Source organism: Anabrus simplex, chromosome 9 (assembly GCF_040414725.1).
Source record: "Anabrus simplex isolate iqAnaSimp1 chromosome 9, ASM4041472v1, whole genome shotgun sequence".
Taxonomy (NCBI): domain Eukaryota; kingdom Metazoa; phylum Arthropoda; class Insecta; order Orthoptera; family Tettigoniidae; genus Anabrus; species Anabrus simplex.
The window spans coordinates 3,466,397-3,489,467 of NC_090273.1; the positions used below are offsets into that span (position 1 = coordinate 3,466,397).

The window sequence follows — 23,071 nt, forward strand, 5'->3', positions numbered from 1 at the left end:
GTGTCCATATAAATGTCTGCTAAGATGCCAGAAAGAGGGTCGCTCATCGCTAAGCCTTTTTGTTGGTAAAACTTTCCATTGAAAGAGAAAAAGTTATTGCTTAAGACAAAATTGAATATCTTCATGAATTCTTCAATTTCCATCTTACTAAGGCCGCTGTGTTTATTGATATTATCATTTATGATTCTTACAGTTTCTTTGGTAGCAGGGGCGTATTCTCCTTGAATGCAAGGCATTCATTGCATGCGTTATGATAACACAAAGCACTGTCTGATTTACGATTTTAGGTTGTTTCAGGTCAAATACTAACGATTTCATCTCTCAGAAGGTCAAAAGGTCCGCGCAACTGTACTAGTTCCGTTGCTTGATTACGTGTGGTGCTGGTGTAGTCTCGCCGTCTACTCCACTCTCGGAAGAAAGAGACAGCAAATGGAGGAGTTAACGACGTAAGGCATTCAATCTTAAAATCGCATTCAGTGGCAGACGTAGTTCTGAAACCCTCCGAACGATGTCGCTGCAATTGAAACTTGGTCAGAATTTGTCACCCCATACCCGTGCTACCCTCTGCCATCTGTTAGCAACTTGGAGAAAGTCAACATGTTTACAGCGAACGGGACACACAGATTACCCCCTAGCAAGAACCCAACGTGACGAAACTGACCAATGCCACTGGGGTGACTTACCTCCAGTGCTTGAGTTGTGGCTAACTAGTGAGTTAATTCATTGTGTGTTTTGCTGATTAGTGAGTTCATTCTGTGTGTGCTGTTCCTGTGCTATTCGTCGTTTTATTATATTTTGCGCAATGTGGTATTAACGATGGATGAGTCTAAAACGGATATAATTGTAAATCAGTTTGAAAAGCCATTTACTGGCCGTTCGTTTGATGAAAAGATGCAAATAGTTAAAGCCGCGAGACCTCTACCTTCCCTCGTAAATTTCTTCTTCTTCTTCTTAATCTGCTTACCCTCCAGGGTTGGCTTTTCCCTCGGACTCAGCGAGGGATCCCTCCTCTACCGCCTCAAGGGCAGTGTCCTGGAGCTTCAGACTCTGGGTCGGGGGATACAACTGGGGAGGATGACCAGTACCTCGCCCAGGCTGCCTCACCTGCTATACTGAACAGGGGCCTTGCGGGGGATGGGAAGATTGGAAGGGATAGACAAGGAAGAGGGAAGGAAGCGGCCGTGGCCTGAAGTTAGGTACCATCCCGGCATTTGCCTGGAGGAGAAGTGGGAAACCACGGAAAACCGCTTCGAGGATGGCTGAGGTGGGAATCGAACCCACCTCTACTCAGTTGACCTCCCAAGGCTGAGTGGACCCCGTTCCAGCCCTCGTACCACTTTTCAAATTTCGTGGGAGAGCCGGGAAGCGAACCCGGGCCTCCGGGGGTGGCAGCTAATTACATTAACTACTAAACCACAGAGGCGGACCCTCGTAAATTTAAAAAGAGAAAACAAGAATTGTGTACGCACGTTCAATCCAGAAACTTACAGTAAAACTGTTTAGCTCGAGTTCACCTACATGTAATTAGGGTGAGTAGAATTGAAATTTACTTAATACATTGTGTTAACTGCATGGTTACTAGTTGCATGCCTCAGTGGAGATTCCAGGATACGCCACTGTTTGGTAGGGATGTTTGGGTACATATTTACGACGTCATAGGAGCACACCGAGTGATTGAGTGATTGGGTCGCAGCTTAAACTTGTTTAGAATTTCGCAAAAAGTGACCGAATTTTTAAAGGATGTTTATTATTGAATACGTAATGTTTTTTAGGAAGCCGTGAATGAATTTTGATACTTTATAGGTGGGGCTGTTTCTACAGTTTATGATAAGGCGTATTGGAATGTCCTTATGAATCTTTGGTAAGGCTCTGGCTGTCGGAATACTAGGGTTCATGTTAAAAAGTTTTTGTTGTTCTTGTTCATTGAAAAGAAAGTTAGAACTTCTTCTTAGAGTTTTTAGATTTCGCTGAATTCTCGTGGTTGGATCTTTGTTGACTATTGTGTATATTTTGTCCTTAAAAAAGTCTTCTGTTTTTTGAATGTATGTGTTTTGACCTAGGAGAACTGTGGATCCTCCTTTGTCCGCTTTTGTGACAATAATGTTGTTGTTGTCTATTTTCTTTTTTACGTTCCGGATCAATTTTTTGTGGTTGAAATTTGAATTTGCGTTTATTTCTTCCGCTAATTTTGGTAGTTTCTTTTTTACCTCAAATCTGGTATCATTTTGTGTTTCTAAAGGGAGTTTAGAAATGTTAGCTTCGATCTCAGCTACTGTAATGATAATATCCGTTTCTTTTTTCTTGCTAGGCCAGTTATGTTTTAAGCCTTTATTCAAGATCCCCATTTCTTCTTCAGAGAACTGTACGTCTGTCAAATTAACTACTGTGGGTGTATTGTTCTGTGAGGGAGGCGCATTTTGCGTGTCTGAACTACGTTTTGGTAACCTGATTGGGATGCTTTTAATTGAGATAGTTTCTTGTCGAGAGTAACTTGCTTCCTATCCAACAAGACATTTAATTTATTGTCCACATGTAGTTGGAAAGAGTTCCATTCTAACGGATGTAAAGCCTGAGCTAACGCTAAATGAACTTTATATAACTGCAGATTTAAAAGTGACTTCTTTTTATATGACGCTTTAATTTCAGTTCTTAACCAAATGTCGTTGACCTTCTTTTGAACTCTATTCAAACTTTGGTTAGTTAAGTTTTTTTGCTGTGTAGGCTTCAAAAATTTTGGGATCAATTGTAACATTGTAACATTTGATGAAGGTCGTAGCTCTTATTTCCATGTATGATTTTTTTCCCCTTGTACCCTGCCGTGTTATTGTAATTTAATCTCTCACTGTTTTGAAAAGGCAGTGCATATGCTTATCATTTACGGAGTAATAAGTTCCCTCTGGCACCATTCCTAACACCAGCTGATCGGTACTGTGGACATAGCCCACTCTAACCCTGCCTGGCGATGAGTCCTCACACTTGTTCTTATATTCGTCTTGGTACCATCGTGAGCATTTCACCAAGGCAGAGGGCGAGGACTAATGTCCATGCGACAAAAAGGTGCACTGAAATGTGTCGGTTCCCCTCTGTTTAGATTGGGTATGCGTTACCTATGAGTAGTACCACTATATGAAGAACACCACGGGTCTACATTGTCTCTGATTACTACCACTCTCTGAGGAACATCATGGGTCTGTGTTCCCATTATGTGTGACATTCCATGGGTCTGCGTTAGCTTTGATTAGTACCACCGTCAGAGGAACACCAAGAGTCTACCGTTACCTGTGATTAATACTATTATGAGGGGCCCCTTTTTACAACAATCATCATCTCAGAAAAGAAGGCACTGTGACTTGGATCCACTGATTGTTTTGGATTCAATGAATGGAGAGTTGCTATAGTAGCCCCTGTGTGTAAAGGAAAGGGTGATAGACATAAAGCTAAAAATTACAGGTCAGTCAGTTCATTTTATATTTTAGTCAGTGGATACATTTTGAAGTTGTAATTATTGTTTCCTTTGTTGCACCTCGTCCAATTAGGGGCCGATGACCTAGCTGTTAGGTCTCTTTAAACAATGACAATCACCATCAATAGCTATTTGCCGCGAACCACGTAGCCAGCTCGCTCGGAAGTAGTGCTCAATATCGCTGGCAGAGGGGTCGAATTGACTAGGTTTGGCATTAAACAGCAACACTCTTCAATCTACACTGACTGACAGAGCAAATGCAACACCAAGAAGGAGTGGTCAGAACTTTATGCCAATTGCAGGGTAGACTGACGTCACTGAGGTATGTTCATGATGTGAAATGCGCCGCTGTGCTGCGCACGTAGCGAACGATAAATGGGACACGGCGTTGGCGAATGGCCCACTTCGTACCGTGATTTCTCAGCCGACAGTCATTGTAGAACTTGTTGTCGTGTGCCACAGGACACGTGTATAGCTAAGAATGCCAGGCCGCCGTCAACGGAGGCATTTCCAGCAGACAGACGACTTTACGAGGGGTATGGTGATCGGGCTGAGAAGGGCAGATTGGTCGCTTCGTCAAATCGCAGCCGATACCCATAGGGATGTGTCCACGGTGCAGCGCCTGTGGCGAAGATGGTTGCGCAGGGACATGTGGCACGTGCGAGGGGTCCAGGCGCAGCCCGAGTGACGTCAGCACGCGAGGATCGGCGCATCCGCCGCCAAGCGGTGGCAGCCCCGCACGCCACGTCAACCGCCATTCTTCAGCATGTGCAAGACACCCTGGCTGTTCCAATATCGACCAGAACAATTTCCCGTCCCGTCGATTGGTTGAAGGAGGCCTGCACTCCCGGCGTCCGCTCAGAAGACTACCATTGACTCCACAGCATAGACGTGCACGCCTGGCATGGTGCCGGGCTAGAGCGACTTGGATGAGGGAATGGCGGAACGTCGTGTTCGCCGATGAGTCACGCTTCTGTTCTGTCAGTGATAGTCACCGCAGACGAGTGTGGCGTCGGCGTGGAGAAAGGTCAAATCCGGCAGTAACTGTGGAGCGCCCGACCGCTAGACAACGCGGCATCATGGTTTGGGGCGCTATTGCGTATGATTCCACGTCACCTCTAGTGCGTATTCAAGGCACGTTAAATGCCCACCGCTACGTGCAGCATGTGCTGCGGCCGGTGGCACTCCCGTACCTTCAGGGGCTGCCCAATGCTCTGTTTCAGCAGGATAATGCCCGCCCACACACTGCTCGCATCTCCCAACAGGCTCTACGAGGTGTACAGATGCTTCCGTGGCCAGCGTACTCTCCGGATCTCTCACCAATCGAACACGTGTGGGATCTCATTGGACGCCGTTTGCAAACTCTGCCCCAGCCTCGTACGGACGACCGACTGTGGCAAATGGTTGACAGAGAATGGAGAACCATCCCTCAGGACACCATCCGCACTCTTATTGACTCTGTACCTCGACGTGTTTCTGCGTGCATCGCCGCTCGCGGTGGTCCTACATCCTACTGAGTCGATGCCGTGCGCATTGTGTAACCTGCATATCGGTTTGAAATAAACATCAATTATTCGTCCGTGCCGTCTCTGTTTTTTCCCTAACTTTCATCCCTTTTGAACCACTCCTCCTTGGTGTTGCATTTGCTCTGTCAGTCAGTGTATATTTATTTTCTCTGCTCTGTAGGATACCGTTACATAGTAAATAATGTTATTGGTTTTTTGTCACACCAACTAATTTTTATGGTTTTTGGAGACGCTGAGGTGCCAGAATTTTGTCCCGCAAGAGTTCAATCTGCCGACATAAGGCTGGCGTATTTGAGCCCCTTCAAATACCACTGGACTGAGTTGGGTTCAGAAAGCCAGCACCCTACACTGCTTGTTACAGAGCAGAGAGGGAAGGAAGCATGATGGTAGATGGCTGAGCAAAGCCAGAACCAACGGCAAAATCTACTCTTTTTATAAACATTTTTGGAATACTCAGGTTATAGAATGCAGCAGTTTCGAGAGACACGTTACACAAAACATGGCCTCCATCTAAACAATTCAGGTAAACGAAAGATTGCTAATACTATTCACGTTTTTAGTAATCATAAGATATGTACTTTGAAAAATTCAATTCCTTTAGGTTAAAATACCTACCAGGAAAACTGGCAGAAAGAATCAGCTGTTCTTCAAGCTGGCTCAGTCAACTAGAAAATGTTATGAATTTTAAGAGGCCATGTAAACTAAAACTAGCATCTGTGACCGAATCAGATCGGTCACCAAATCAAACCAAATAAGAAGTGTGTGTATGTGAGGATCTTCAAAAGGCAGAAGTATTCAGTCAGCAGTATGTAAAGATTGTTGGTTACAAGAAAAATGTCCAGATAGAGGAGGTGACTAATGCTAAAGAAGTATTAAAATTTACATATGATAACAATGATATTTACAATAAGTTACAAAAGTTGAAAACTAGAAAAGCGGCTGGAATTGATAAGATTTCTGGGGATATACTAAAGATAATGGGTTGGGATATAGTACCATATCTGAAGTAGGCCTACTTATTTGATTATTGTTTGGTTGAAGGAGCTGTACCAAATGAATGGAGAGTTGCTATAGTAGCCCCTGTGTGTAAAGGAAAGGGTGATAGACATAAAGCTGAAAATTACAGGCCAGTCAGTTTGACATGCGTTGCATGTAAGCTTTGGGAAGGCATTCTTTCTGATAGACATGTTTGCAAAATTAATAACTGGTTCGATAGAAAGCAATTCGGTTTTAGGAAAGGTTATTCCACTGAAGCTCAACTTGTAGGATTCCAGCAAGATATAGCAAATATCGTGGATCCAGGAGGTCAAATAAACTGTATCGCAATTGGCCTATCTAAGACATTTGATAGGGTGGATCATGGGAGACTACTGGCAAAAATGACTGCTGTTGGACTAGACAAAAGAGTGACTGAATGGGTTGCTATATTTCTAGAAAATAGAACTCAGAAAATTAGTGTAGGTGAATCTTCATCTGACCCTGAAATAATTAAGAGGGGAATTCCTCAAGGCAGTATTATTGGACCTTTATGTTTTCTTATATATATATCAATGATATGTGTAAAGAAGTGGAATCAGATATGAGGCTTTTTGCAGATGACGTTATTCTGTGCAGAGTAATAAATAAGTTCCAAGATTGTGAGCAACTGCAAAATGACCTCGATAATGTTGCGAGATGGACAGAAGGCAATGGTATGATGATAAATGGGGTTAAAAAGTCAGGTTGTGAGTTTCACAAATAGGAAACGTCCTCTCAGTTTTAATTACTGCGCTGATGGCGTGAAATATCATTTTGGGGATCATTGTAAGTACTTAGGTGTTTATAGAAGGAAAGATCTTCATTGGGGTAATCACATAAATATGATTGTCAATAAAGGGTACAGATCTCTGCACATGGTTATGAGAGTATTTAGGGGTTGTAGTAAGGATGTAAATGAGAGGGCATATAAGTCTCTGGTAAGACCCCAACTTTTTTTTTGCTAGGGGCTTTACGTCGCACCGACACAGATAGGTCTTATGGCGACGATGGGATAGGAAAGGCCTAGGAGTTGGAAGGAAGCGGCCGTGGCCTTAATTAAGGTACAACCCCAGCATTTGCCTGGTGTGAAAATGCGAAACCACGGAAAACCATATTCAGGGCTGCCGACAGTGGTATTCGAACCCACTATACCCCGGATGCAAGCTCACTGCCGCGCGCCTCTAACCGCAAGGCCAACTCTCCCGGTCCAAACGTTTTCATAAACATTTCAGCAAAAGCAAACTGACTAATACAACGTGGAAATTACAAAGGAGAGATATGAGGAAGGCTGATAGAGTACGCAAAGTGTAGCACCCGTTCTCTTCGACAGCTAAGCGCGGGTAGAAGGGGAACGTGCGGCGGCGAACCAATTTGAGCGGGGAGGGGAGGAGGTGCAGAGGCGTGTCTCCAGATACGCAGTGTGGCAGCTTAGCATTGGCCAGCAGGTATTCATCGCTGATCGCGCGGAATTTGAAATGTCGCAACTTTTAGGCCCCGTAGTTAACGCCCTAATGAATGTTGGCACCCAAAATTGATGCCGACATCATTTTTACGTGTACCTCAATGTGTTTTCCAAGTTTCATCGCGATCGGCGACTTACCCATTGGCGATGTTTCCTTGTTAGAGTCGAGATTAGATCAGTAGGTCTTCGGCTTATTTAATAAGGCACTAGGCTTTACAAATTAAATCCTGTAGTGAAGTAGTACCGCGCATCGTACCCCTCATAGTGAAGTACGCAACACACCAAATCCACCTTAGCTACATTTTAATCTTGCACCACAATTAGCCTATCGTTACACAAATATACAGAACCAGCTCACTCCATCTTTACTTTTTCTGCCGCCTTTCTCCCTCAACAAAGATCGGTCATCTTCGGTTTTTAGTTCAGTCAAAGTCCACTAGGGGCGGCCTACACCGCTCCCCCTCCAGTAACCAAGTTATGATACAAAGAGAATATAAACAAAATATATCATAATTACAAGAATATTAAATATGTAGAACATCATCTAAATAGCGAGTGGGAAACCTGACAGTCCTTCTACTATGTGATTTTGTTACCACTTTTTCCTTGCTGAGTTTGTCCTGGGAATCCGCCGTTGATCGATCAGGGGGGGGGGGGTAGAGTCCTTCGAGACACCTGGCCGTTCTTCATGAAGAGCTGTAGAAGTCTCATAATCTGCTGCTATGAAGTAGGCTGCTTTCAGGCGATCAATGGAGACATTCACATATTTATTTTTTATGGTACCTAACCTTGAAATATTTATCAGTTTCGGCAGTTACCAAGAAAGGACATTAATATGGGGGTTGCAAAGGTTTTCTCACTCTATCGATTCTCAGAAAAGCTTGAGTATATTTACTCGAGTCTTTATTGATGCACACAGGTCGGAAAGTTTTGTGCTAAACTTCCACAGGCCTGAGTTGCTGCATGTGCTGCTGAAGTTCGGAGACAAAAGTTTCTGGTTCAATATAAGATGGAGGGTTATCGAAGAATTCACCCGGAAGCCTAATATGCGTGCCATATACCATTTGCGCAGCTGAACTTTTCGAGTCCTCCCGGAGTGATGCGTGTAGAAGGGTGTCTGTCCACTTTATAGAGTTGTGGGCTCTGACAGCAGTTTTTATTGTTCGATGCTGACGTTCAACTTTACCATTGCTCTGCGGATGATAGGGTGTCCTACCTACGTTTAAGCTTCACACCACCCAATTCGGAAAGATTCTTAAAGAGCTGACTTTCGAACTGTCGACCTTGGTCAGTAACTAGATTTGCTGGGACTCCAAATCGCGTCACCCAATGATCATAAAATGATTTTGCTACCGTCTCTGCTGTTATATTCTGCATTGGTATTGCTCCCATCCAGTTGGTGGAGCGATCTATACATGTGAGGCAGTAGAGATAGCCATCAGAAGGTGAAAGAGGGGCAACAGTGTCTATGTGAACAGTGCTGAACCTCTCATCAGGTTCTTAAAAATGGGTGACTGGTAATTTTGTATGCCTTGTTATTTTGTGCAGGCTTGTGTCCACTTTCTGACGCCATTCTTGATACCAGGCCAGATAAACTTGGAAGTCATCAGCCTAACATTAGTCTTTATCCCTGGATGCGCCTTGTTGTGGATCTGAAGAAAGAATTGTTTGCGAAATTATTTTTGAATGTATGACCTTGAGGTATCACACCACAGTAACTTTCCAGAAGGTAGTGGGTAGCTCGTGAATACGAGTGACTGACTTTCCTCTTGAAGGTGTTTAAGTTCATTGTCTTGACGTTGGCTGTCAGCGACTGTGTCGTAATCTATGACAGTCATAGATTCAATCCGTGACAGGTCATCTGCTAATATTGTCCTTGCCACTAATGTGTTGGATGTTGTGTTTGATTTGAGTAGGTAGTAAATTTGGTTTCGTTAAATCTGGGTAACTGGATAAAAGATCGGCAAATTTTTGGGCTTTTGACACTGTGCTAACAACTTTATCAGCTGTGATGGCTGTTACTTCACCCGTGACTGAGAGTTTAGTCTCGCCATCAATTAACTGCTTTTTATTTAGGTCAATTAGTAAGTTGAACTTCTTCAGAAAATCAGCACCTAATATGCCCTTGACAGTTTTAGCTACTATGAAAGGCCATTGGAATTGTCGACGGAGTCCCAAATCAATATTCAGTGTTCTAAGTCCATAAGTTGGGATTTCTGTGCCATTAGCTGCAAATAATTTAAAATCTGGGTCACAGTTTCTGTTACTGGAAGTGACAGGGGTTATTGAAACATCGGCTCCACTATCCACTAGGAAGTGCAAACCCGTGTTTTTGTCACGTACAAATAAACGGGGTTTGCAGCAATCCTTACTATTTTCAGTAGTGGAGCTTGCTGCCAACTCTACTACTGTTTGGAGTTTTCCAAATTTTTCCACGAGCATGGAGGCTTATATTTGTCATGGAAGCACTTATTACCAAATCTGAAGTGGTAGTAACCAGGGGCGTATTCTCCTTGAATGCAAGGCATTCATTGCATGCGCTATGATAACACAAAGAACTGTCTGATTTACGATTTTAGGTTGTTTCAGGTCAAATATTAACGATTTCATCTCGCAGAAGTTCAAAAGGTCCGCGCAACTGTACTAGTTCCGTTGCTTGATTACGTGTGGTGCTGGTGTAGTCTCGCAGTCTACTCCACTCTCGGAAGAAAGAGACAGCAAATGGAGGAGTTAACGACGTAAGGCATTCAATCTTAAAATTGCATTCAGTGGCAGACGTAGTTCTGAAACCCTCCGAACGATGTCGCTGCAATTGAAACTTGGCCAGAATTTGTCACCCCATACCCGTGCTACCCTCTGCCGTTTGTTAGCAACTTGGAGAAAGTCGACATGTTTACAGCGAACGGGACACACAGATTACCCCCTAGCGAGAACCCAACGTGACGAAACTGACCAATGCCACTGGGGTGACTTACCTCCAGTGCTTGAGTTGTGGCTAACTAGTGAGTTAATTCATTGTGTGTTTTGCTGATTAGTGAGTTCATTCTGTGTGTGCTGTTCCTGTGCTATTCGTCGTTTTATTATATTTTGCGCAATGTGGTATTAACGATGGATGAGTCTAAAACGGATATAATTGTAAATCAGTTTGAAAAGCCATTTACTGGCCGTTCGTTTGATGAAAAGATGCAAATAGTTAAAGCCGCGAGACCTCTACCTTCCCTCGTAAATTTCTTCTTCTTCTTCTTAATCTGCTTACCCTCCAGGGTTGGCTTTTCCCTCGGACTCAGCGAGGGATCCCTCCTCTACCGCCTCAAGGGCAGTGTCCTGGAGCTTCAGACTCTGGGTCGGGGATACAACTGGGGAGGATGACCAGTACCTCGCCCAGGCTGCCTCACCTGCTATGCTGAACAGGGGCCTTGCGGGGGATGGGAAGATTGGAAGGGATAGACAAGGAAGAGGGAAGGAAGCGGCCGTGGCCTGAAGTTAGGTACCATCTCGGCATTTGCCTGGAGGAGAAGTGGGAAACCACGGAAAACCACTTCGAGGATGGCTGAGGTGGGAATCGAACCCACCTCTACTCAGTTGACCTCCCGAGGCTGAGTGGACCCCGTTCCAGCCCTCGTACCACTTTTCAAATTTCGTGGCAGAGCCGGGAAGCGAACCCGGGCCTCCGGGGGTGGCAGCTAATTACATTAACTACTATACCACAGAGGCGGACCCTCGTAAATTTAAAAAGAGAAAACAAGAATTGTGTACGCACGTTCAATCCAGAAACTTACAGTAAAACTGTTTGGCTCGAGTTCACCTACATGTAATTAGGGTGAGTAGAATTGAAATTTACTTAATACATTGTGTTAACTGCATGGTTACTAGTTGCATGCCTCAGTGGAGATTCCAGGATACGCCACTGGTAGTAACAGTACTTTCCGTTTGGATCGTACTTCTTTTTGCTTCGGTTTCGGCTCGAACTTCGACTGTGGGGCCTAACAGCGCGCAGTGAAGCTATCTGTTGCTCTAGGGCGGCTATCTGTGCAGAGAGTTTCGTGATAGCGTCATTACTTACGGACGCATCAGTGCCGCTATTTTCTACACTGTAAAGTTTACTGCAGGGATTTATTTCAATGATTTTGTCGGCCGTAATTGCGATTTTTTTCCAAGTTTTCGTCCGATACGATTAGAACATGTTTGATAGAGTCCGGTAATTTCTCAAGCCACAAGGTACGAAGCACTTTTTCGGAAACATTCACGCCTGCTAAAGACTGCATTTTCCTTAAAAGCTGACTAGGTTTCATATCGCCTAATTCTAGGCCTGTTACCAACCGTTTTATTTGTTTATCTTCGCTTTCCTTGAAGATATTCAGAAGGCGTTCTTTAGCCGCGGAAATTTTATTCAGTTCCGAACTTTTAATAATGTCCCAAATGTTTTCGAGATATTTAGGTTCGAGCTGAGACACGAGGTAGTGTCCTCTTGGGTAATTCTTGAGATAGAAAACTGAGCTTCCACTTGAAAGAACCATATTTCCGGTTTTTCTATCCAGAAAGGAGGGATCTTGATGTTTACCTTGTTAGCTTCACCCATCATGTGTGCTGAATGAGATTCGTTTGCCCTCGGCGTACCCGTTGTGTTGTTTTCATCCATTGTTCTTCACGCTTACTCAGAACTTATGCACTTCGCGATGTTTATTATGGACTTCCGTCACTGAATCACTTCGGGGTCACCAATTATGTAGTGAAATACGTAACAGTCCCATTGCAGAGGGAAAATATAAGTTTACACTATTCAACAGAAGTAGCCACAACTTCTTGAAAGAGGCGAATCGAACCCTCAATTTAAAGTTACATTGCATCAAATGGGTCTCGAATCTTGAGCCACGCTTTACAAATGACAGTTTACATGGCCTTAAATTTACAAAATGACTTCACATCAAACCTGCAACCTTTCCTCTGAAAGTGCATCGAAAGACCCAGAAGAAATACTGAGCCGAAGTCTATACTACACGTCTGAGGAAGGAAAAGGGCGAGAATTAAAAATGAAACTGGGCGCTGAATCCACACACGCACTTCTAGTTCGATATATTATGAAACCTAGTATGGCTTATGGCCCGACACAATGGAGAAGAAAGAACTCCTGCGGGACCAAATTCAGGCACCTCGGTGTTTCCGAAATCAGTTAGAGTTCTTAGTGGGGCGCAAAATAGAAAACAAATTACCTAGTTTGTTGTGATATTCAATAAGACAGTCGCGAATGGAGAAAGTGGCTGATGTGAAAATATGAAACCACGGAAGACCAAGCAGCTAATCGAGCCGAGTCTTTCCACTGTTGTCGCACCGCGGCCTTGAGCGATGTTATAGTCAAGTTCTCCGGGTCAGCTGTTAATCACTGCCCACATTCCCCTCAGTCGTCGGCTGCACACTACTCGGCGCGGGAGCTTCACACGACCAAGGTAATACTTGCCTATTCTTCTAGTAAGTCGGTACCGCCAAACTTCCCGTATCTCTTTTATGGTTGATTTTACAGAAACATTGTTAACAGCAAAATGTATTTATAAACGTTTTAGTTCTATTCCTTGTTCGGTTAGAGTGAGAAATCTCACGTTACGATTGTTCATGACAAAATGCAGATATGAGTGGCGGTTGTGCGGAGCAAAGTGCCATCGACGACTTAACTCTGCTAAAACGAGCGACATGTGTCGGCAGCCCTATTACAGCGGGGATTGCCAATTTGACTCGCTTAGTGGTATCCACTCCCCGAGCTAGAGGATTTAATCAGATGCGATTAAAATCCTAGGCTCGGTCGGGAATCGAACAGACCATTCAGTCAACGAGCATGCCGCGCTTTTTCCCACACTAGTGGGATCGCGGGTGCGAACTGTTTTACGGTCGGATGCCCTTCCTGATGCAAATCCTGTACGTAGGGATGTAATCTCTATTGCGTGTTCCTTAGAAATTGGTTGTTTAGTGCGTTGTCTGAGCCAGAAGAATTAATGAACCGTGATTAAAATCCCTGCTCCGGCCGGGAATCGAACCCGGGACCCTCTGAACCGAAGACCTCAACGCTGACCATTCGTCCAAGGAGTCTGACATTACTATTAGGAAATAGTTCTATAATAATCTAAGTTTAGACCATCCAAGCACTACCTGGTCAGACACCGGCTCGAGTCTCGCTGTTGGTATACTATCCCTAGTTGGATTAAATTCCAAACATCTCTGCAGTGTTGATGGTGATGGGGACGTTAAGCCTCGAGCAGACCCGTTGGTGTAGTAGCTTGAAACCTGGTGCCGCTTCATACCCGACCCCTTGAAACAAGGGTTCGACAATAATATTTCGTCCGGCTCCTTGGGTTCGATCACTGGTTTGAGGTCAGGACAGTGGAAATGTGCCCCACTCTAGAATGCGCTGACCACGCATCACTACGTAATCTACAGGCCTGTACCGCTCCACAGCGTGTCTACCGCACTTGGCGCCGTGAGCCCCAAAGCCCCGCTCACATCCATAGAAAGGAAATGTCAGGGTAACTTTTGAAACAAACAAATTACGCTGGTCGGCAACGAACTCAGTACGTTGGAAATGTACATAATTTTAGTGCACTGAGATCATCCGAGATGTAAAACAAAAGCTATCGTATACAATTGTTCACTACTCTGTTTGATGTATGCGATACCCTTATTGATATCAATTAAATAACAAATATTTTGTAAACTTTGTTGTTTGAGTCGTCAGTTTGATGCAGCTGTCCACGTCACCCTATCCTGTGTTAGCCTTTTCATTTCTACGTAACTACTTTATCCTACATCTGCTCTAATTTCCTTGTCATATTCATACCTTGGCCTTCCCCTACCGTTCTTACCACCCACACTTCCCTCAAAAACCAACTGTGTGTCCTATCATTCCAACTCTTCTTCTGGTCAAACTTAGCCAAATCGATCTCCTCTCACCAATTCGATTCAGTATCTCTTCATTCCTGATTCGATCTATCCATCTCACCTTGAGCATTCTTCTGTAACACCACATTTCAGAAGCTTCTATCCTCCTTTCTGAGTTAGTTACCGTTCATGTTTCACTTTCATACAATCCCGCGCTGCAGACGAAAGACTTCAGAAACATATATCTACTTCCTATATCAATGATTGAAGTGAGCCAATTTATTTTCTTAAGAAAGCTCTTCCGTGCTTGTGTTAGTCTGCATTTTATGCCCTCCTTACTTCTGCCATCGTTAGTTATTTTACTACCCAAGAAACAATATTCATCTACTTCCTATAAGACTTCATTTCCTAATTTAATATGTCCTGCATCACCTGCCTTCGTTCGACTGCACTCCATTACGTTTGCTTTGGACTTATTTATTTTCATCTTGTATTCCTTACCCAAGACTTCGTCCATACCATTCAGCAAACCGAGCTCGATAGCTGCAGTCGCTTAAGTGCGGCCAGTATCCAGTAATCCGGAGATAGTCGGTTCGAGCCCCACTGTCGGCAGCCCTGAAGATGGTTTTCCGTGTCCCATTTTCACACCAGGCAAATGCAGGGACTGTACCTTAATTAAGGCCACGGCCGCTTCCTTCCAACTCCTAGGCCTTTCCTGTCCCATCGTCGCCATAAGACATATCTGTGTCGGTGCGACGTAAAGCAAAATAGCAAAAAAAAAAAACAAAAAAAAAACATTCAGCAACTTCTCCAGATCTTCTGCAGTCTCAGATAAAATAACATCATCAGCAAATCTCAAGCTTTTGATTTCCTCTCCTTGGATTGTGATTCCCTTTCCAAATTCCTCTTTGATTTCCTTTACTGCCTGTTCTATGTAAACATTGAAAAGGAGGGGGGACAAACAACAGCCTTGCCTCACTCCTTTCTGGATTGCTGCTTTTTTTTCAAAGCCCTCGACTCTTATGAATGCAAACTGATTTTTATCCAGATTGTAGATCATTCTTCGTTCTCGGTATCTGATCCCTATCATCTTCAGAATCTCAAATCGCTTGGTCCAATCAACATTATCAAATGTCTTTTCAAGATCCACGAACGCCATGCTATGTATGTGGGTTTGTCCTTCTTAATTCGATCCTCTAAGATCATGCGTAAAGTCAGGATTGTTTCACGTGTTCCTACATTTCTTCTGAAGCCAAATTGATCTTCTCCCAACTCACTTTCAACGTGTCTTTCCATTCTTCTCTAAATAATACGTGTTAAAATTTTGCAGGCGTGAGATACTAAACTAACGGTGCGGTAGTTTTCACACCTGTCAGCACCGGCTTTCTTGAGAATAGGTATAACAGCATTCTGCTGAAAATCGGTTGGCACTTCTCCTTTCTTATACTGTACATCTTACACACTAAATGGAATAACCTCGCCACGCTGGTTTCTGCTAAGGCAGTCTGTAATTCAGAGGGGACGTTATCAATTCCAGGTGCCTTGTTCTCAAAGCTCTGTCAGATTCTGACCTCAAAATTCGATCTCCCATTTCATCAGCATCAACAGCCTCTTATTGTTCCAGAACCATATCATCTACATCTTTACCTTGATACAACTGTTGGATATGTTCCTGCCATCTTTCTGCCTTGTCTTCGTTCCGTAGAAGTGGTTTTCCATCCGAGCTCTTAATATTCAGACACTTAATTTTCCTTTCTTCAAAGGTTTCCTCGATTTTCCTGTATGCAGCATCTACCTTTCCTACGACCATACAACCTTCAACATCCTTGCACTTCCCCTTCAGCCATTCTTCCTTTAGCTGTCCTGCACTTCCTATCCACTTTATTCTTTAACCGCCTGTATTCTTTTCTGCCCTCTTCATTTCTTGCATTCTTGTATTTTCGTCATTCGTCAATCAAGTGTAGTATCACCTGAGTTATCCGTTGATTCTTAGGTGATCTTTCTTTTCTTCCTATCATTTCTTCAGCAGCCCTAGAGACCTCATTCTCTATGACTGTCTGTTCTTCCTGTGTTGTGTTTCCTTTAGCCTTTTCATTTAGCCCTTCTGCGACATGTTCCTTGAAACAATCCCTCACACTCTTTTCTTTCAACTTGTCTAGGTCCCATCTCCTTGCATTCCTTCCTTCCTTCCTTCAATTTCTTCAACTTCAAGTGCCCTTCATGACCAACAAGTTGTGGTCGAGTCCACGTCTGCTCCTGGGAAGGTTTTCCAGTCCAACACCTGGTCTCTGTTTTTCTGCCTGATCATAATGAAGTCTATTTGATACCTTCCAGTGTCTCCAGGTCTCATCCACGTATACAGCCGTCGTCTGTGGCGTTTGAACCAACTGATAGCAAGGACTAAATTATGATCAGTAGAGAATTCCACCAGCCGGCTTCCTCTTTCATTCCTCTGTCCCAATCCGAATTCTCCTACTGTATTACCCTCTCTTCCTTGGCGTACCACTTCATTCCAGTCTCCCATCACAATTAGATTCTCGTCACCTTTTACGTATTGTATAAAATCTTCTATCTCTTCATATATTCTTTCGATTTCTTCATCTGCTGAACTAGTAGGCATATAGACCTGCACTATTGTGGTGGCCATTGGTTTGGTGTCTATCCTGACAACAATAATCCTTTCACTATCCTGGTCGTAGCAGCTTACCTGCTGCCATATTTTCTTATCCATTATTAAACCAACTCCACCGGGCGAGTTGGCTGTTTCCCCCTTTGGATAGTGGCGGTAGAATAACACCCACGCTATCCCCTTCCTGTCGTAAGAGGCGACTAAAAGGGTCTCCTAACTTCGGAGCGGGGGTTGGCGACCACAGGGCCCTTAGCTAAGTCCTGACATTGCTTCCACTTACTTGTGCCTGGCTTCTCACTTTCATCTATCCTATCCGACCTCCCTTGGTTAATTCTTGTTCTTTTCCGACCCCGATGCTATTAGGTTTCGGAGGCCTAGCGAGTCTTTCATTTTCACGCCCTTCGTGGCCCTTGTCTTCCTTTGGCCGATAACTTCATTTTTCGAAGTGTCGGACCCCTTCCATTTTTTTTTGCTAGGGGCTTTACGTCGCACCGACACAGATAGGTCTTATGGCGACGATGGGATAGGAAAGGCCTAGGAGTTGGAAGGAAGCGGCCGTGGCCTTAATTAAGGTACAGCCCCAGCATTTGCCTGGTGTGGAAATTGGAAACCACGGAAAACCATCTTCAGGGCTGCCGATAGTGGGATTCGAACCTACTATCTCCCGGATGCAAGCTCACAGCCGCGCGCCTCTACGCGCACGGCCAGCTTGCCCGGTCCTTCCATTTTTCTCTTTGATTAGTGTTATATAGAGGATGGTTGCCTAGTTGTACTTCCTCTTAAACAATAATCACTACCACCCGAGTTGGCCGTGCGGTTGGGGGCGCGCAGCTGTGAGCTTGAATCCGGGAGATAGTGGGTTCGAAACCCATTGTCGGCAGCCCTGAAGATGGTTTTACGTGGTTTCCCATGTTCACACCAGGACAATGTTTGGGATGAACCTTAATTAAGGCCACGGCCGCTTCCTTCCCACTCCTAGGCCTTCCCTATCCCATCGTCGCCATAAGACCTATCTGTGTCGGTGCGACGTAAAGCAAATAATATTGAAAATGAATTAATTAAACCAATTCCTGCATTTGCCCTGTATGATTCTGTGTTGATAATTCTGTAGTCGCCTGACCAGAAATCCTGTTCTTCCTGCCAACGTACTTCACCTACACCAACTACATCTAACGTAGTGTATCCATGTCCAGTTTCAGATTCTCTAACCTACCGCAATGATTCAAACTTCTAACATTCCACGGTCAGGCTCGCAGAATGTCAGTATCCATCATCCTAATGATCGGCCCCTCTCGTGTAGTCCCCACCCGGAGATCCGAATGGGGGACCATTTTACCCGGGAGGAAGCCATCATCAGTAAGTGTATCATTCATACAGAGGGAAGTTAGGTACGGCTGTAGTTCAGTCGTGTAGCGGCATCAACACAGCTAAGCCAGTTGAGTATTAATACAAGGCCATATCAGTCAATCATCCAGACTGCCGCCCTTGCAACTTCCGAAAGGCTCCCTTTCAATGAACCCTTCGTTAGTCTGGTCTCTCAGTAGATACTCGTCCGATATGGTTGCACCTGTGGCTCGGGTATCTGCTTCATTGGGAGGCGCAATTCTCCCCCCAGTAGCGGCGATGAAGCGGGAGGGGGGGGGGTGTGCAGTCGTTCTCCACCCCACCCCCACTTTTTGGAGAAAATATTACATTTTTATTCGCCTTTTAGTCGGCTGAAACTAGGAATTATTTAAAAAAGCAATTTGTACAAGCCCTGTTATCTTAGCCGTTAATTCTTTCCTTTATTTTCTTTAATCAATAGCGGAAATACACACAAGATGTCGTTCGTATAGCGCCACAGCAAGTAGTGCTGTGAGGAAGGGTAGCGGGGGTATTTTCTTCTTTCGTTTTCCCCTCTTTGAGATGCATTTCTGTGGGTGGTGTTCTTTTCTTAGTGCCCAGTATTTCTTCAGTCTTTTTGAGCTTACTTTCCTTTCATATTCCGAGATAGTAGATTTGGTTTATAATGTAGATTTCACTTTTTTACTTTAACTTCGATTGAATAGTGAATTTTCTGTCATTTTTATTTCTACAAGCCTTTTTCAGTTTCTTTAAACCAGTTGGGTTTTGTTTCGCGGTTACGGAAAAAGCCAAAGAAGCAGGGGTAAATATATATATATCTTCCAAGGTCATGGAGGCTGAGGTATGCTGTGATGTTTGGGACATCACTGCATGTTTTCAATTATTGAACTATATAATTAATTGATAAGAGGTATATATTTAATCACTGATAGGTCATGTTTAAATTAATATGTATATATATATATATATATATATATATATATATATTGGGTTTTTATCATCCATTTCAATCATCATTTCATTTCTTTGTATCGCGTCTATAACGTATTCTGAACGAACACATTATTGGGTAAAGTATTTCAACATCATTCATATTTATAACTTGCAGTAAATTTTCCAATAGCCGTTGTGAGGTGACCAGAGTCAGCAGGCTAATTTCAGCACTGTTCCAGAAAAAGTACGTCATCTAGGTTACGAGAGACCTCACCCTCTCTACCTCAAGAAGAGACAGTTGATACATTATAAACGCCAACTTTTCAAACTAAGGTACCTGACGCTTTATTTCAGCGGGAAAGTTCAGCCAATGTGAATGAACGTAATGAAGCAACGTGATGGATACACAGCAATACATAGGAGATGGGTTGAGACCTCGAATCTTACTGGACCATGTGATATGGCTGATGGGAGGAGACTTTTGAACCTATATACGTCGTTGACAAGAGCTGGAGAGGACAGTCTTATTCATACTCGTGAGCAGATTGTCACTTGTATTCGGACATTCTGATTCTGATTCTCACGCTTGGAAGACACTCTTACTACGATTCTACGTCTGCACATCGGAGAAGATTTTAACTTAGTTCACTTCGCATCTGAGTATATACTACTCAAAAGTTATTCTCATTGGAACTTGTTATCTCAATGACGAGAGAGAGTCAACGGGAGATCGGTTTTGCCTCTCCGCCGAAATTCGCTCAGGGAGCACCAAACAACTTACCATTCTGTGGCTTGTTTCTTCAGTTTTGATGTATATAGCCCCCACCCCGGCTACCGTTTGTTATCTGTATATGTTTTTGCCCCCGCGCTTTTAATTCCCAATCGCCGCTACTACTGCCCAGCGCGGCAGGAATGTGTTCTCGAACATACTGTGTCGTCCACCTCACTGTATACTTTACCAGTCTTGAAATGGAACCCGGGCCGCAATATGATCCGGGTTCGCATGGTCAAGCGACACAACCCAGCAGAACTTTCACAGTCAGTGTTTCGATACACTTATTATTTGTGAACTGTAGAAAGATTTTAGCACATTTTCAACTGGCTGTTTCAGTTAGTCTGTGTTATATTTCATAGCTCTGGATTCAAGGAATGAATGTTCAATAAAACCTCATACATTTACAGAATACGTCGGAAATTTGCCAATATTCGTTACGTGGCAGAAAAATCTAATTAGATGTTTACAGAATATTTAGTACATCTGTGTTTATAATGAATTTATTTGCCTTCTGGTTTAGGCAAATATTCATGATGCTGGTGTTCTGAGCTACTCATATTGCCGCTACATCAATGTTTCATTAGGGCTACAACTCAGATGAGAGCCCTGTTACTGTTCTGTCTCAGCTTTTGGCATTATGAAATAAGACACACACGAAGACCTGTATATTTCAAACGCAAGACGTTTGCAGTCCGCCAACAACTCCCCTTTGGACCGATTTTTATGAAATGTGATTGAAATGAAAGGTAGTTGCATGTCGTTTTCTTCATTTCAACTATTATTAGTATTTTACTTTTCGAAATTGACAGGCGCATAATGCACTACTCGGCCGATTTTAAACATTCAAGCCTTACATTCCGCATCACTGCGTTTTTCCTTTATAGTTAGGCTATCACTTTAATATGAATTTTTCATTGTTCGGACGAAACTTCCTCTCGGCTTCGAAAAGCAGTTTCAGTCAGTTCCAAGAGATGGCAATACCGTAGCTCACAGCGCAAGGGCGCATCATAGAACGTTAGCCAAGAGCCTAGGGGTCTGCACTCCGACCGACAAACCGAGCAGAGGGGACCTTCACGAGTTTACTTATCTGTTTCCAGTTAAAGCGAAGCCAGATAATGAAACATGTCCTCACACGAAGTTATCTGCGTCCTAGCCATACAAAATACCAAGTACAGTCGTAATATTAACGATTTATACTTAGTACAATATAATATTGTACTGTCGCGACATTCTCTTGCTGTGAATTTGGCCTCTTCGCCATATAACCTACAATTTTTTCATGGATAAGATTAGCAGTATTCTCAGAAGAACGAACAAAAATAAGACCGTGTTTAAGCCTAATATTATCGTAGGTAGTTATTCGCGCTCATCATATTGGTCTCTAATGTTATACCGGGCGAGTTGGCCGTGCAGCTGTGAGCTTGCATCCGGGAGATAGTGGGTTTGAGCCCTACTGTCGGCAGCCCTGAAGACCAGGGAAATGCTGGGGCTGTAACTTAATTAAGGCCACGGCCGATTCCTTCCCTCGCCTAGCCCTTTCATGTCCCAACGTCGCCATAAGACCTATCTGTGTCGGTTCAACGTAAAGGAAGTTGTAAATATCCAAGCAGTAGAAATGAAACTTTTAAGAACATCGGTTAAAATGACAAGAAGAGAAGAGCTAAATATAGAACCGTTAGACCAGTTGGAAGACCGAGAAGAAGGTGGATGGATCAGATTAGAGAAGTTGGATTGGATGTGGCGGAAGTAATGGAGCAGGAAGAAAGGAGGCTTGTTAACCACACCCGGGCGACTGGAGTGGGACGGTTCCTTGTCAAAGGTGCCGGCAGACATTTGTCTCACCCACACCTGTAATTTATAAAGAGAAACGCTTCCTACCTCAAGTCATTCAAACACGCGAATAATAATCTTAATAAAGGGTGGGGGCGGTAGAATAACACCCACGGTATCCCCTGCCTGTCGTAAGACGCGACTAAAAGGGGCTCCAGGGAATCTGAACTTTGAAGCCTGGGTTGGCGACTATAGGGCCCTTAGCTGAGTCCTGACATTGCTTCCACTTTCATCTATCCTATCCGACCTCCCTTGGTCAACTCTTGTTCTGTGCCGACCCCGACGGTATTACGTATGGAGGCCTAGGGAGTCTTTCATTTTCACGCCCTTTGTGGCCGTTGTCTTCCTTTGCCCGATGCCTTCATTTTTCGAAGTGTCGGACCCCTTCCATTTTTCCTCTCTGATTAGTGTTAAGTAGAGGATGGTTGCCTAGTTGTTCTTCCTCTTAAAACAATAATCACCACCACCACTTATTAAAGGCAACGGCTATATCATCTTACTCCTAGAGTGTAGTTTCTTCGGAGTTGTTTGTTCTTATCTCTTGGTCGCGTCAGCTCGTACAATTAAAAGACGACCTAATATTCCCAAATAGTAATGCCATTTAGTGACCGTGACAGTCTACGTATCGTATCGTTTGCCCTCCAGGGTTGGTTTTTCCCTCAGACTCAGCGAAGGATCCCACATTTACCGCCTCAAGGGCAGTGTCCTGGGACGTGAGACTTTAGGTTGGGGAGAAGGACCAGTACCTCGCTCAGGCCGCGTTGTTGGAGGATGGGGAGGTTGGAAGCGCCGTGACCTTAACCTAGGTACCATCCCGTCATTTGCCTGGAGGAGAATTGGGAAACCACTTCGAGGATGGCTGAGGAGGGAATCGAACTCCGTCTACTGAATTGATCTGAGTGGAGCCCGTGGCAGCAACTGGAGAGGCTCTTACCCACGGCTTGTTCTTCGGTTTATCTGAAAATCCCTAAAGTATAAAAAGTCACCGAAAAATTGCATTTCATTTACCCCAAAACCTCTTTTGGCATTGCCTTTCGGGGCTGAGATGGCCGGGCTACTGGCTACAGTCTCCTTTTAAGTCAATAAAAAAAGGGTTTCTTTATTTCTAAGGGAGATTCCAAATTCCGATTTTCACGTTTGTAACATCTTAGTTTTTGAGATATAAGTATCACCATAAAGAGAATTTGACTCCTTCACTTATTTTCGATCTCCATCTTAAGTTTATTTT

General features: G+C 43.9%; 1 protein-coding gene across 1 annotated transcript in view; it reads left to right on the top strand.

Moving 5' to 3' along the window:
• The first annotated feature begins 12,875 nt into the window (after positions 1-12,875).
• The window catches only part of LOC136880975 (protein croquemort), a 340,578-nt gene continuing 330,382 nt past the window's right edge, over positions 12,876-23,071 (top strand). The window contains exon 1 of the mRNA XM_068229277.1: positions 12,876-12,912. The gene's annotated coding sequence lies outside the window, so the exon portion shown is untranslated. The remainder of the gene's footprint in view (positions 12,913-23,071) is intronic.